The sequence below is a fragment of the Podarcis tiliguerta genome (genome assembly GCF_965153285.1).
Source record: "Podarcis tiliguerta genome assembly, chromosome: 10".
NCBI classification, from domain to species: domain Eukaryota; kingdom Metazoa; phylum Chordata; class Lepidosauria; order Squamata; family Lacertidae; genus Podarcis; species Podarcis tiliguerta.
This window is the reverse complement of record NC_139543.1, coordinates 22,757,401-22,771,357: the sequence shown is the minus strand read 5'-3', so window position 1 is coordinate 22,771,357 and position 13,957 is coordinate 22,757,401. Positions and strand designations below refer to the sequence as shown.

At 39.4% G+C, this 13,957-nt stretch overlaps 1 protein-coding gene across 20 annotated transcripts in view; it reads left to right on the top strand.

Annotated features, from left to right (window-relative positions):
- Window positions 1–13,957, top strand: part of FOXP2 (forkhead box P2) — a 345,911-nt gene that overhangs the window by 74,374 nt on the left and 257,580 nt on the right. For 19 of the 20 annotated variants that reach the window (XR_014502095.1, XR_014502096.1, XR_014502097.1 and 16 more), the window contains one exon: window positions 8,371–8,458. The exons of the other annotated variant lie outside the window; for it this stretch is intronic. The gene's annotated coding sequence lies outside the window, so the exon portion shown is untranslated. The remainder of the gene's footprint in view (window positions 1–8,370; window positions 8,459–13,957) is intronic. 20 annotated transcript variants of the gene reach the window in all.

The following is a 13,957-nucleotide window of genomic DNA, read 5'->3' as shown; positions in this document are numbered from 1 at the left end:
CCCCTGGAATCTCACACCACTCGGCAGAGATTACAGTGGCCTGTAACAATATGTGCTCTTACTTGTGTTCAGCTGCAGATTTTCAGGAAACACCTAGAATTCTAGAAAATGAAGACAGTTTCTGGGTTCCTCATGACTGGAGAGGTTGCATGGGAGCCCTTGAGTTGATAGCCCTGCCTACCTGGATTTTGGGTCAACATTTTGTACAGCAAGATCTGCTACTTTGCTTCTCATTTATATAACTGTGTCTGTGCGTGACAGAGCTCACATCCATATCATGCCTGTTCAACATAAATTTAAAAGCCTTCCATATCAGTAAATTAAATAGACTTTCGCCAGTTTTTAATTTACATGTAATTGATCCTTGTTTTCCCCCTTGCATCTCTCTCAGTGAGGAGTTCTTGGAATCAGCCTTTATCTAGGGATGTGCTGTTATAATAAATAATAAATATGCTTTACATAGCATGCTTTTAACCTACCGCGAGCCGAATTGTTGCAAGAAAGAAAACATTTATTTTTTCCCTGAAAATATTCCTTTTCTTCCTCTTTGTCAGTTCTGAAGTCTCATTCCACCATTCTGGTTTCCATTAATGCATGGTTGTTCACACTGAAAGGCAAAATGTACAGCTTCCCTACGAGGCCACTATTAATTCCACACTATCTCTCTCTGAGTAGTGCAGCTGGCACCCTACCCCCAGGAGAACAAGCTCATCGCTTCTCCCACATGCTTGTTCTCTACCAGCTCAGGCAGCAGGAGTCCTAAGTTAGCTCTCAAATATTGGTCTTGCTCATGGCAGCACAGAGTGTGCTACAATGCCTCTGGGCTATCTGAAAATTATATTTCTAGCACAGTAGGAGTGAAACTACAGAGCTGTGGTGGCATTCAAAGATAGGAAATTCATAAAGAAGGCCAGATTCCCTCTTCTCCTGAGTAATAAGCAATGGAAGTTTATTTACTTAATCTTTTAAAGTAAAATATAAATGTTCTTGAAGATGAAAAGCATAGAGAACAACATAACTGATTTATATGTTTGGCTTTCAGTGAAGCTGTATTGTTCGCATTTGGCAAATGAATACACAAATTAAATCTTATTTGACCAGTGTGAGCCTTATTTACATATAACCGTATGCTTTGATTCTTCGCTTTCAAGACAACTTAAATTTATTCATTGTGGTAACCGTGTAGTATATGTACCAATGTCAGGATAGGGATCCCCAAGCCAATCAAGTATCCCTTTTTGAAAGGCTGACAACTACCACCTGTTGAATTTTTACTGCACCAACAGAAACCCAAATTCACAGCCCTAACACCCCAGGATTCTTAGAAAATGAGATGCGGCTCAATACTTTCCTGCAACCCCCCGCTAAAAACAGGGAAGGGAAAACTTTATTCCACTAGCCTCATTGTCCAGCTTCCTAAGACACTGAATTTAGAATCTGAGGTGCCCTCCTGCTACCTCATTCCAATTGTTTATGTGCCACTCTTGAAGATACATACCAATATTTTTGTGTGTGTGTTCAAGTTTTAAAACACACTGCTCTGTTATGTTATATGTTATATTTCTGCAAATAATATTTCTGCAAATAATAAGTCCAACATGCAAGACACCATACCATTGGGAATTCTGTCTTTTATTTTAATTTCCTTCATAACATTTTGTACATAATAAAACATTAAACATTAAAAAAAAAATCTTCTGTATACAGGATTGCCTTCAGATGTCTTATAAAAGTTGTATAGTTACAGTGGTACCTCTGGTTACAGACGCTTCAGGTTACAGACTCCGCTAACCCAGAAATAGTACCTTGGGTTAAGAATTTTGCTTCAGGATGAGAACAGAAATTGTGCTCTGGTGGCGCGGTGGCAGCGGGAGGCCCCATTAGCTAAAGTGGTACCTCAGGTTAAGAACAGTTTCAGGTTAAGAACGGACCTCCAGAACGAAATAAGTTCTTAACCCAAGGTACCACTGTACTTATTTCCTTGGCTCCAGAAGTCACATAACTCCATCCAACATATCTCTGATCAAAACAGGGATGTCCTAAGGAAAAGCGGGATATTCCACGATCTAATCAGAACCGGGATGGCTTCTGTAAATCTGGGACTGGAAAATAGGGACTTGGAGAGTCTCTCCATGATAGTGTTTCCTTATACCTTATTCTTAACTATATTGCTGTTTATGTGCAAGGCAAGCCTATGCACTCAGAAGTGAGCAGCACTATCTTTCAGTTGTTTAGGAGTGAAGTATTTAACAATCCTAATTCAGAATTGACCAAATAGTAAATTCAGATTGGGAAAGGGGTGAAAGTCTATGATAGTTACAAATGCATTTTAAAAAAATCACTTAGGAACTTTAAAAACGGAGCAACCTTGAATAGAACTTCCTATTTCTGTAGCATTGACTTGCCAAGAGCTTGTAAGTATTGCAGTTCAGCTGAGCATTATCAGTAGGCTTCTTGTGTTTGCTCCTCATACAGAAAATAAAAAGGCCTTTTGACTTGAATCATGGACCCCCAAGCAGCATTCTGATTTGTCTCTCAAGAGTCCCCAATGTATGTATTTTTCGGAAGCTTTCTTCCTCTCTTCCTTTTTAAAAATAAACACTTATAAAATATATTGCTTGCAGTTATGTTCGAAATGACTGGCCTGTGAGAAGCTACCTGCCTTCACTGCCTCTGTTTGGTTTCGTGTACAGCCTTTATGATCAAAGTTGCACCATAGTCATGGGAAGAGGGGAAAAACTTGTTTCCTTTATTTTTGAGATGGTACATGCCTCTGCTTTATTTTCACTACATAGTATAGATTATAAAGTGCACATCCAAACCCCTCCCCGCCAGCTCCCATCATTTTCAGTGCACATTCCAGGTGCATTGGCATAAAGTCAACCTGAAATTGTTTGACTTTCTATAGATTTTTTTCAGATCTAATTTTGTAGCGTGTGGAAATTTACCAAAAGCAGAATAATGGTAGAAATGTTGCTTGTCACTTGATTCTCTGTAATGTGTTTCTTTTCAGCAGACAATTGGTAAGTTGGACTTTAATATTAGCACAAGAAATTTGTAGTTTTTCTTTTTCTTTTAACCTGGAAAATAATGGAAATACTTGTAAAAAATGAATTATATGTACTTTAAAATAAAGCATGGACTTTTTTTTACAGTACTTTTAAAAAAATGCATACCGTATTTTTCGCTCTATAAGACGAACCAGACCATAAGACGCATCTAGTTTTTGGAGGAGGAAAACAAGAAAAAATAATATTCTGAATCTCAGAAGTCAGAACAGCTGCGCAGCGATCCCTCTTGCTGTTCTGGCTTCTGGGATAGCTGCGCAGCCTGGTATTCGTTCCATAAGACGCACACACATTTCCCCTTACTTTTTGGGAGGGAAAAAGTGAGTCTTATAGAGCAAAAAATATGGTAATTTATAACTTAGCCAATGAAATGGTTCTCATTGGAATATTTATGAAATTTGCCAGTCAATCTTACAAGAAGTAAGATCCCCCCTGTTTAGTGATTATCCTAGCTAAATGTGCATAATATGTCAGTATTTCAAGGGAGAGGTGAAAAGGTTGAAGGGCTAGGTCAGAAGGACAGCAGAGGCAGGATACTTGAGACTAGTATAGGTAAGGTCAGCAAGGCAGGACGCTGGCTGATGGCCTCTGATGCTCAAAAGGTTGCATGCTGTTTGCTGCTGATTGGTCTGGCAGTGCATATCCTGCCAGTGCTGCTGCACTCATGCTTCCTCCACTCTTCCACGGGCACCCGCAGCTCAAGCTTTCCCCTGTCTATGCAGAACAAGCCGTCACCTATTTCATACACTTGTTGCAAGGAATTGAGGAGGTGGCAGCGGGACAGCAGCAACAGCGTAACTGCCTTCAGTGCTGAGCAGAAGTGGGAGTACGCTGCTCAGCAAACAAGGTGAAAGGGTGATATGTGAAGGAGGCCAGTGGCTGAGTACCTACCACCCACCTGAACCTCAGTTCTGAAAGCAGCAAAGCAGCCAGGTTTGTGCTGCAGCATATGCACAGAGGTTGAGGCTGGGCGAGCTAAGTGCAATTGATGGCGTGCTCCCCACTGTGAGGGTAGCAGCAATATACCCAGCTGTGTTTGCTGCTGCACTCAGGCACTGGGGTGGCCACAGTCTTACCATCCATTCTGTGGATTCTCTGCTGCCTATGAATCTGCTACATGCACTTCTCCCAATACAAGTGAGAGGTAGGCAGCATCTGTACTGAGTGGCCTGTGCCCTTGTTAAGAAACCAGGAGCAGGGGGCGGCATCAACAGGAAAAAGCAATGGGAAACTTGATTTACATCCATTATTGAAATGGCCTTTTACCTTGCTGATTTTAAGTCATGATTTATATCAAGGTGATTTAAAATCAGTGATTTAAATCATGACAAAATCAACAAGATAAAATCATGACATAAAACCAGCAGTTCTCAGCTGCTAACAACTTATGGGGGTGGGGAACCTCTGTCACAGTGTTATACATTAAGTAATCAAATTGCAGCGTTCATGAGCTGACTGTCCTAAAGATATCTAGTAAGCTTCACCATCTGTTTTGTTTAGCTGAAATATGAATGTGCATCTGTTTCGCCTGCTGACGAAAAGGCAAAATAATAAATCTAAGTAAATCATCCAGTTAAATGTGAGATATTAGAGAGCATTAATTCTCCGTTCCTCGAAAACGTTACCTACTAAATTGAGCAATTTCCCTTGGAAAAATGGTGGAGGCTTTATGATTTATAAATAACCCATCAGATTCTGTGAAATGTAAGGAGGGAATATGATGGCAGTGGTCACTGTCATTCTAGCGTCATTTCAGTTTCTTCTTCTGGAGGATGTGAATATGAACTTTGATGGAATGACACCAACTACTTGTATGCCCTGACCCTTTCCCTTCCTTGGCTTTATCCATTTCTTGGCTCCTAAGGGTGGAATGGTTGAATGGGTAAGGTTGTGTGTTTGTGACAAACTTTTATTTAAGAGATGGCCATTGTTTTAGTGAGCCTAAAGGAGGCAATGGTAAGACCCTTTGTTAAAAAAGAAAAGAGAAGGAAGGATAGAAGGAAGGAAAGAAAGAAAGAAAGACCACTACCAAACACTTTTGGCCAGGTCTCTAATCTTCCATATTTGAGTAAAGTGCTGGCCTGTGTTGTGACTTTTCAGCTCCATGTCTCCATGCCTCTGCATACCCAAGCAATGTACAATTCAGATGAATGGGGGAAATACTATATTTTAAAAGTAGTAATAATTATTTGGAGATCCTTTAAGATTAGCTTGTATTTGCTATGTTGTATGAGAACAGATCGATACACCTTGTTTTTGTTATTGTTATTTCCAGTCTAATTTCTGAAATACATAAACACGTGCAGATATACAGGTGTATTCATACAGGTTCACATGCATCTCTGAGTGAAAGCAAGGCTAAGTTTAGTTAGCAAATACATGCATCGCATGCATAATTTGACCTTGTTAGAAAAATATGTGTGTGGGCAAAATCTTCTAATTTTATACAGGAAAAATATGAGAATAACATAATACTTTAAAAATATTCTTACTTACCCAATTTTCTTTGTGTATTTTACAAATAGGATGTGATGTTTTGAATATGCTTCAGGGTTCAGTAGTTAGTATAATGCTCTATTTTCTGCAGCAAAAGCATGTCAAGGTGATCTCTGTGGGTGGTTAATATTTTTGGAGTTTTAGTTTTGAACCATGAAATTATGTAAAATTGGAGAGCTTGGTTCTGTGATGTCTTTAAAAGAGAAATTAATGGAGAAGGGAAGCACAACTGTAGTACTTTTCATTGAGGATTGTGAATGCTGTAGTTTTAGTTAGAGATACTATCTAATCACTTGTTTTTTTAGTCACGCCTAATATTGGAGAAAATGTCGATGTGTTAGGTTTGGTCCTGTTGAAATTGCATATTATATGAATCATGGGAAAGGGAAAGTAGAATGGCACATATCCATATCTGCTAGTTGGCCAGGGGATACCCATCCTGTCTTAAGAACACAGTGGCTACATCAGTAATAATGTTCTTACCAGGGAGAATAAAAAATGTTTTAAGTGTCAGTTATATTGAGTAGCAGTAATATTTCTTCCTCTAGAACCACCTAAGTATTGTTTTTTAATCAGTGTCTTATCCTGGGGCAATTGTTTCTGGGGCATGTATACAGTGCGACTAGTAGAGATGCAACTGCTGGGATTTACCGGGACTTGGTGGCATTCATGTCTTCTTTGAGATGGGCCCCCCCACTTACGAAGGGGTTATGTTCTGGGCCCCTGTGCACATAACTGAAATTGCGTAAGGTGGAGAGCACCCCACGTGCATAGAGTGGAGAGAGAGACTGAGAAACTGACTCACATGTGCTGCTGGGGCTGCTGCCTGTAAGTCACTTAGGGCCTTCACCAAGCCTTCCCTCCAATCCCTCCCATTGTAGTGGGCTAGTGGCCGAGAGTGACTTGCAGGCAGCAGCCCCGAGTGAGGGAAGGCCTGGGATACACTGAGCAGCACTTCCAAATATATGGAACACTTCTTAATTTTTCCTTAAGCAAAGAGTTTTCCAGAATAGAATCACATAATTTTTGGTAGGCTGAAAACACCTTTCCTTTATTCAAATTCACATCTAAATTAAAGGGAAAGGCCAACTTTTGAAATGGGGATGTTGGGAACATACAAAAAATTGTCTCTTTTTATAGGTACAGTTTTAAGTCACGATATTGCCAAATAGCTCTTATGCTTCATTACTTGATATTTAAAATATGCTTTCATGAATATACGGAACACACTGGCAAATTAATACTCTAGCAGCATAAGTAGTGATATAAAATAGCATGTAAAATTTGGCTAATGAGATCACAGTAAGTACTTGGACCTCTTCATGAGCTCATTTCACTTTCACATGATTATAAAACATAACTGTTAATTTATTTTTTGCATGTCCTTGTTAATTATAATGGTATCCAGTAGTGCTGCTGTAGTTAAGGGTCTCTCAATATTTCCTTACAGAAGGTTACATAACTAAAGAGCCAGTGCTGGATTGTAGTGGGAAATTTTACACACAATTTCATTCTTAATTCACAATAGCTTGAATTAAAACTGTTAGAGTATAATTGTCCCCATTCTCTATTTTAGGAGACTTCTGGAGTTATGCTGTGTGTGGGTTAAAATGGATAACCATTTTTATTAGTTGTTAATAGTTTAACCATTTTTGTTTTAGTTTCCTGGGTAGTGGAATAAAGGGAGAGGTAAATCTTTTGATCCTACTTTGTACTGAGTGAGCTCCCCTAAGGTGAATTAGGAATTGGCTCAGCATATGCAGTCCTTCTTGAGAAGTTACAGGAAAAGTTTGTCTCTCCTGTAACTTCAGGGTTGAAATGTTGTATAAGTATACTCACAATGCCGTGAGTGTATGTCATATCATATTGCTCCCTAGAACTATACTTCTCAATGCCACTGATAGAAGACAGTTACTTGGATATTTGCCCTTTCCTACCACCAGAACAAACACTGCCACGAACACGAGAGGGATTTAGATGAGGATAGAGGACAGCGGTTGATATTGCCCATACTTTGTTGGCATGCATCTGCCTTGAGAGACAACGGAGTGCACCTTTGGGGTGAAGTCAAACGGCTGCATTTGCAGCACTGAAGTGACCTCCCTGTGGTGCTAGCCTGGGCAGTGTGTGTCCCTCCCCCAAGTGGAGACTGTTTAATCAGGTGCTCTGGTTATGTAGTTCATATCAGTGAACAAGAGCTCCATAGTGAGTATTGGGAAGTTAGATTTTATTGCACAACACCCCTGTCTACTGGCAATGTGAAGATTCCAGGAGTTCCAGGTACTTACCCAAAGTGTGCGTTTCCTTCAGAAGGAGGCACAGCAGAGACTGTGGTGCCTTTATGATACATGGTATATTTACACATATATCCAACTTGAGCCTACGATGGAGGCTTTCACAGCATTAATACCCCAAGAGGGCCTTCTTTCTTCCATAGCTGCAACTTTGGATTTAAACAGAAATAAAGCATCACTCTCCTGGTTCTTTGCTTTTAGCTCACATCACTCCAACTCTACTCTCAACTCTAGCTTTGTTTTTCTAAGGAGGAGGCTCCACCCGTTTGCTGTCTTGCACAGAGCCCCTTAATGACACCTCACCTCACCAGGAAGCTAGCTTGGCTATCAAGGGGGTCCAGGCATTCAGCCTAACCCTTCCCCCAACTCATAGCACTATGATGAATGACAGTTATTGTTCACAAGAAGGTTTGGTGGCGATGCCGGTAAATACGTCATAAAGTGAAATGGAAATATATATCATTAGTCAGGGTAAAACACAAGTTATAGCTGTCATATTTGGCTTTTATCAGGTGGTCTGCAATGCTGGAATTGATGTTCTGTACCACTCCAATTCAAGGCTGAAAATTAGAAAGGCTTTTTGAAGTCTGCAAAAGGAAGGTAAGTACAGTTCATTACTGTCAACTGCATTTCCCCCATCATAAAATTGTGCTTGTTTCTCTCTTCCCCCTAAACAAACAAACCCCAGTGTAGATCATGTGTTCTGTGATGAACATTGTTTCTTATGTAAAGCTGGTTCTGGAGACCATAAGTAATCAGGTTTTGAGCCAGAGGGAAGACAACTAGTATTGTTCACATAACTTCTTTCTTTTCCTGCCCACAAACTTTCAAGATTATGCCAAGAGGGCTGGCCTAATCTTGCATGATGTGAAATTTCAGGCATAGACTCTGATACAGCTGCTGCTCTGTGTGAGCAATGAACTTTGAATGGAAACCTTCTACTTGAAGTGTGTTATTTTTCCGGGTTTCCTTTTCAGAAGATTGGTGCCAGTTCTCAAACCTGATTTAAAAGTAAAAAGCAAATTGTAGCTTTGTGTTTAGTTATGTGTGTAGAGCTGCAGAGGAGAACTACGCACAAGATTCTACTGTGCGCACAGAGGGTGCACTGTCCCATGTGACATATGTCAGAGAAGAGGCACCGGTCAAGACAAAACAAAAGCCAAATTGTGCCCCTTGCTTATCATAACCCCTTTTCAACCCCTTTTCAACACTTAGGGCTGTACCTCATATGGCTATTGCCTAGAGCCAGCAGGCAGGGAAACAGATACATCCACCATAGTGGATTACGCAACCAAATATCCAGAAGCCATTCCGTTGCGAAACATTGAAACGGAAATGGTGGCAACAAACAAAACAAAACACAAAACTGTTTGATCAGGAGTGTAACTCTAAGAAGTTAACTCTCGTGAATCGAAACTTCTTAAGGGGGCAGGTATGTGACGTTAACATATGAGAGTGCTGGAGGTGAAATAGTTAAACAAATTACCCAATCAGAACCCAGGGGGGTGGAGTCAGAGGGACCATAAAACCAGCTCTGGGAGGGGCAAAGGGAGTTGGGTGATTGGTTGGAGTGGGACTGAATTGGGATAGAGTCTGGGTAGGTTGAGTTAGTGTAGCGAAATAAGCTGAGTCAGGATCAGTTAGGGGCTAGGAAGACAAGTAAATATCTGAGAGGTGGTTTAATGAGTGAGAGCAGATAGCGAAAGTTATAGGTCTGGATAGGCACCCCATGATTGTGATTGACTGATACCGTTTATGAAACCACACACTTGTTAAACTGCAATAAATAAACAGAAGTTTATGTTCCAGTTTAACCCTGACTGGACTCAGTATTGTACCAGGTAGGGCCTGGGTGGTGGCAGCGAGAAATAAAGTGGTGGCACAGGTATCAACAGACGGTGAAACGTCCGGGGACCCTGTGTGATCGCCACAGTCCACTGTAATCAGCCTGCTGCCAAGGCATAGCATATTCCTTCCTTCTGACATTGCAAAAATGCAGGTCTTCTCTCTGGCTCCTTAGCCAACAAACTGACATCCATGCCACCTTCCATTTTGAGTACTTGAGTCTTCTTGCTGGGAACTCACTGTGATCCCTCACATCTATCCAGATTTCTCTTCCAGAATCAAGTCATATTTCTCACAATACAGAGTACTAACCACTATACGATCAACGGCCGAATCAAGTCATATTTCTCATTGCTTTGATCATGTGACGTTTCTCCTGAAATCCTAAATTTGGATACAGTGTCCTCCCAGATCCAGCACAATCTCCTTATACTGTACTTACAGAACATATTTGTAAATACGTCACTCTTACTTCTTTGAAGTCTAGTATATTTCCTTGTTTCCTCCCTGTATTGTTACTTAGCCTTTAACTAGGGCTACGCATGTACGACTAAAACAACAATATACTGCTTAAGCTGAGATTCCTGCATTGCAGAGGGTTGGACTAGATGACCCTTGGGGTCCCTTCCAACTCTAAGATTCTATGCTTCCCTCTTCCCTTTCCTCTGTTTCTCCTATATCAAATGTTAGACTATAATTTTCTTAAGGTAGAGACTTGTCCTTCTGTATCTGTGAATAACGTGCAGTGATGGAGATTAGATAGTTAGATAGATTTGTGTGTGTGTTTGTATCTGTGTGTATGTATATGCACATATATGGGTAGGTTAATAATACATTTTGACTGTTGAAATTGAGCATTAATTGATATAGTATCAGTGAATATTGTGATCCTTTTCTGTAGTAACATGGTTTTGATGATCTGAGTGGCACAGTAATGAGCTAAATGCCCCCCAAACAATAAAAACCAAAGAAAATGGGTTGATCCTTGGAGGATTTTTTCCCCCTTTGTGTATGGTTCTAGGGATTAGACCATTTCACAGGATATTGTTTCTGGGTTAGTAGCGCATTCAGTTCCAGGACTTCTCCTGCATCTTGTCTATGACTAGTACATGCGATCTTAGCTCAGACAGACCAAAACAGCTAGAGAATAGAAAGAATGACCCGACACTGCTATTTTCTAATGCAACTATATCAAAGTTAGACATAGGTTTGTGCCTTACATACAAGGTAACAAAAAGATCAAAATAGCATTTTAAGTTTTCAACAGGTTTATGACTGAGCTCTAATAGATCCCTTTCTAAACTGTTAATAAGACCCAGAGAAACAGGATAATTGGGGGCTTTCATGCCATTTTTCAAAATTGGGTAACATTGCAGTGTAGAATTCAGAATTGTCTTAAGTCTAAATTCTGCCTCTTAACCTTTTTCAAACTAAACTCATCATAAAGATGCTGTGATGATTACTGAAACATTGTGTACAAAGTGAGCAGCAGATAGATGGGTCAACCCTCAATTTTCTATCAGATTATTATGATTGGGTAGATTTTTCTCATTGTTACTTTGTGTTGAATGATTGTTATAATTGATTTATGTAATTTTTGATAGTTTGGATGCCTTGAGCATGAAAGTAGAAAGACAAGATACAAATCTAATAAAGAAATGTCACTATGCACAGGTGATGTAGGCATCTTACATAGGTGTAAAACGTATGTGCTAGGGAATAATTGTCTTATTGGAAATTAAGTGAGTTAGACGTGTGAAAAGTGTGTTCTGTTAGGCCTGCATGAGCTGTACTACCAAAGAATTAATGGAGTGGCATGAGCTGTATTCTAGAAGTTTTCACATTCCTGGCTAGAAAGTAAATGATATGATAGCAGTGAGTGGGAAAGGATGAATAATAAAAGAAATTATAATATATGTATATCAATACTTATTTATGTTGATATTTGTAAAAAAAAGTGTGTTCATTGTCAAGCTCTGTGGGGAACCGACCAATTTTGTGACACATTTGAATCACTCTAACAAGATAATTGTAGCCTGTTAGAACTCTTAGACACGTTAGAACTTATAGAAACATATTAAATGGAATTTAGAAATGAACATAGTCCTTTCCCTTCTTTTGCAAAGTCAAATGTACTTTGCATTTGTAAAAATCAAATTTGTGGCCTGGAACTACTAGGTAGTAAATTTTCCTATGATTATACAAAGTAGCAAAATATGGATTTTAACAGGCCTCCTTTTCAATTGAAGTGAACATTAAGTACATTCTTAATGGTCTGATTTGCTGGGAAGAGCACTATTACAATAATCTTCTTCTTTTTTACAGCCCATATCAGAGATGAACTTGCATCACTTATTACAAAGTTTATGCTTTGGGAGACATTTTCACGGTATATCCAAGTGATGCCCGACATTTCTTGGAATTAATGATATCATCTTCCAAAAAGAGTTGTTTCTCAAACACATTTGATTGTTTTGCATGTAGTGGCTATTAACAGTAGCTATTTTTGAAATCTCCAACAGGTCTTTTTAAAGATACTAAAAACTGCTGCTGTTTCAGTTACTGTTTGAAAACTTTACAGAAGAGAAGGCATTATAGCCTAGCATTGAGGCACAAGTAGTAGAGGTGAAAACTCCATAATCTTCAGTTGACTTGAATTTTAAATGAATTTTAAAACTTGAAAACACTGGTTTATCTCTGTACGTAGTTGTTACGTAGAGTATACTGGACGTTAAGCATCATGCCAAGCCCTAGTTTGGAATCGAAATCAGAGACCTTCCACACATGAACCATAGTTCAGAGCTGATGATCTACTTTAATTCTCTTTCTGCTGAACATGCCAGTCTCTCTAGATGCAGTAGTCTCTGAAACAGCAGCTGGCTGGTTTGTTAACTTAGATACCGCACCAGATTAGCACAAGTCATGGTTTGCAAATTGCTTCAGAACACAGTTCTGATTCAGGCTTGCTCCCAATCGGAAACCATGGTTCTGACAATTTGGAGATTACATTAAACTGCAGTTAAATTTTCTTCACCATGGTTTGGGATGATGTCTGAATTGAACTGGTGCTTAGAGCACATTCCAGGCTGTCAACTTCATTAGGAAGATACTTTTGTGTTGAATTAGGCACCTGTGTTGTTTAAGCATATTGTAGTGTCAAGGGAGAATTTTCTTTTTCCCCTCCACTGCTACTTCACTCTGCCTTACTTGCTTATTCACTTCTGCCTTGTCTTACTCTAGTGTTCTCAGTGCAACTCACACCACAGCAGGTCTAATGTAGATTGACGCCTTTGCCAGAGGACTGATTGAAACTTGTGTCTCATAGTTGCTAATGTTCACTGAACCATTTTATTGAAGATAAAGTAAATAAAATAGATTGCCATATGAGAATTCTCTGAAATCAAATGGAATAATTTGACAGGTTTAAGCCCGTGAAAAAAGCAAAGCACTGAAGCAGACGGGAATACTTTCTATTCACAGCATATCAAGGAAAAAGTTGTTTTCATTGTGTGTGATCTTAAATGTACCTGTAAATATACCCCCAAATGGTAAAGTTGAAAATCTGTAAGGTTTAAATATTATTAAAAAGTAAGTTTAAAAAGGCTTAATAACTTTATGAAAAAGAACGCCGCTTTGTCAACTGTTGTATGAGATTTCAGCACATAGATTGCTAACCATCTATTTATCAACACATTCATAATACAGTTTATTGTGTGTCCTGTAGGTAGAGATGACAGGCATAGGAAACCTGTATGTTTAATTGCATTTCATTTGAATAAAATTGAATTGCTGTTTGAAAACTGTAATGTGCTGCAGTTAAAGAGAAACAAGTAATCATTGCTGGCAAATAATTTTAACTATATGGTCTGAATGTTCTGTAGCATTACTGGTTTATGTAATAGATAGCAGCTTATCTGAACTGATAATTTTTTGCACCAATTCCAGCCAAATTCCCCCCTACCCTCCGTTTTCTTTTTAACCTCTTTCAGCCTGCACAACTTATGATCAGCCAAGCTGCCTTTACCCACCAGTAATGAATTCTGTTTGACAGGCCCCCCCCCCCCCCATTTTTACTGTCCTGGGCAGACAGCAAAAACAGGATGTTTAGTGGGACATATGTGAATTGTTGCCTGTATTTGGCTTCATGAGTCACAAGATGTGCAGCTCAGTATGAGTGATGCCTTTTCATGCTTTTCCATGGCATGTGCATTTCTACACACTTTGTCCTTTGCTCCCAAACTTGATTGGGGGCGG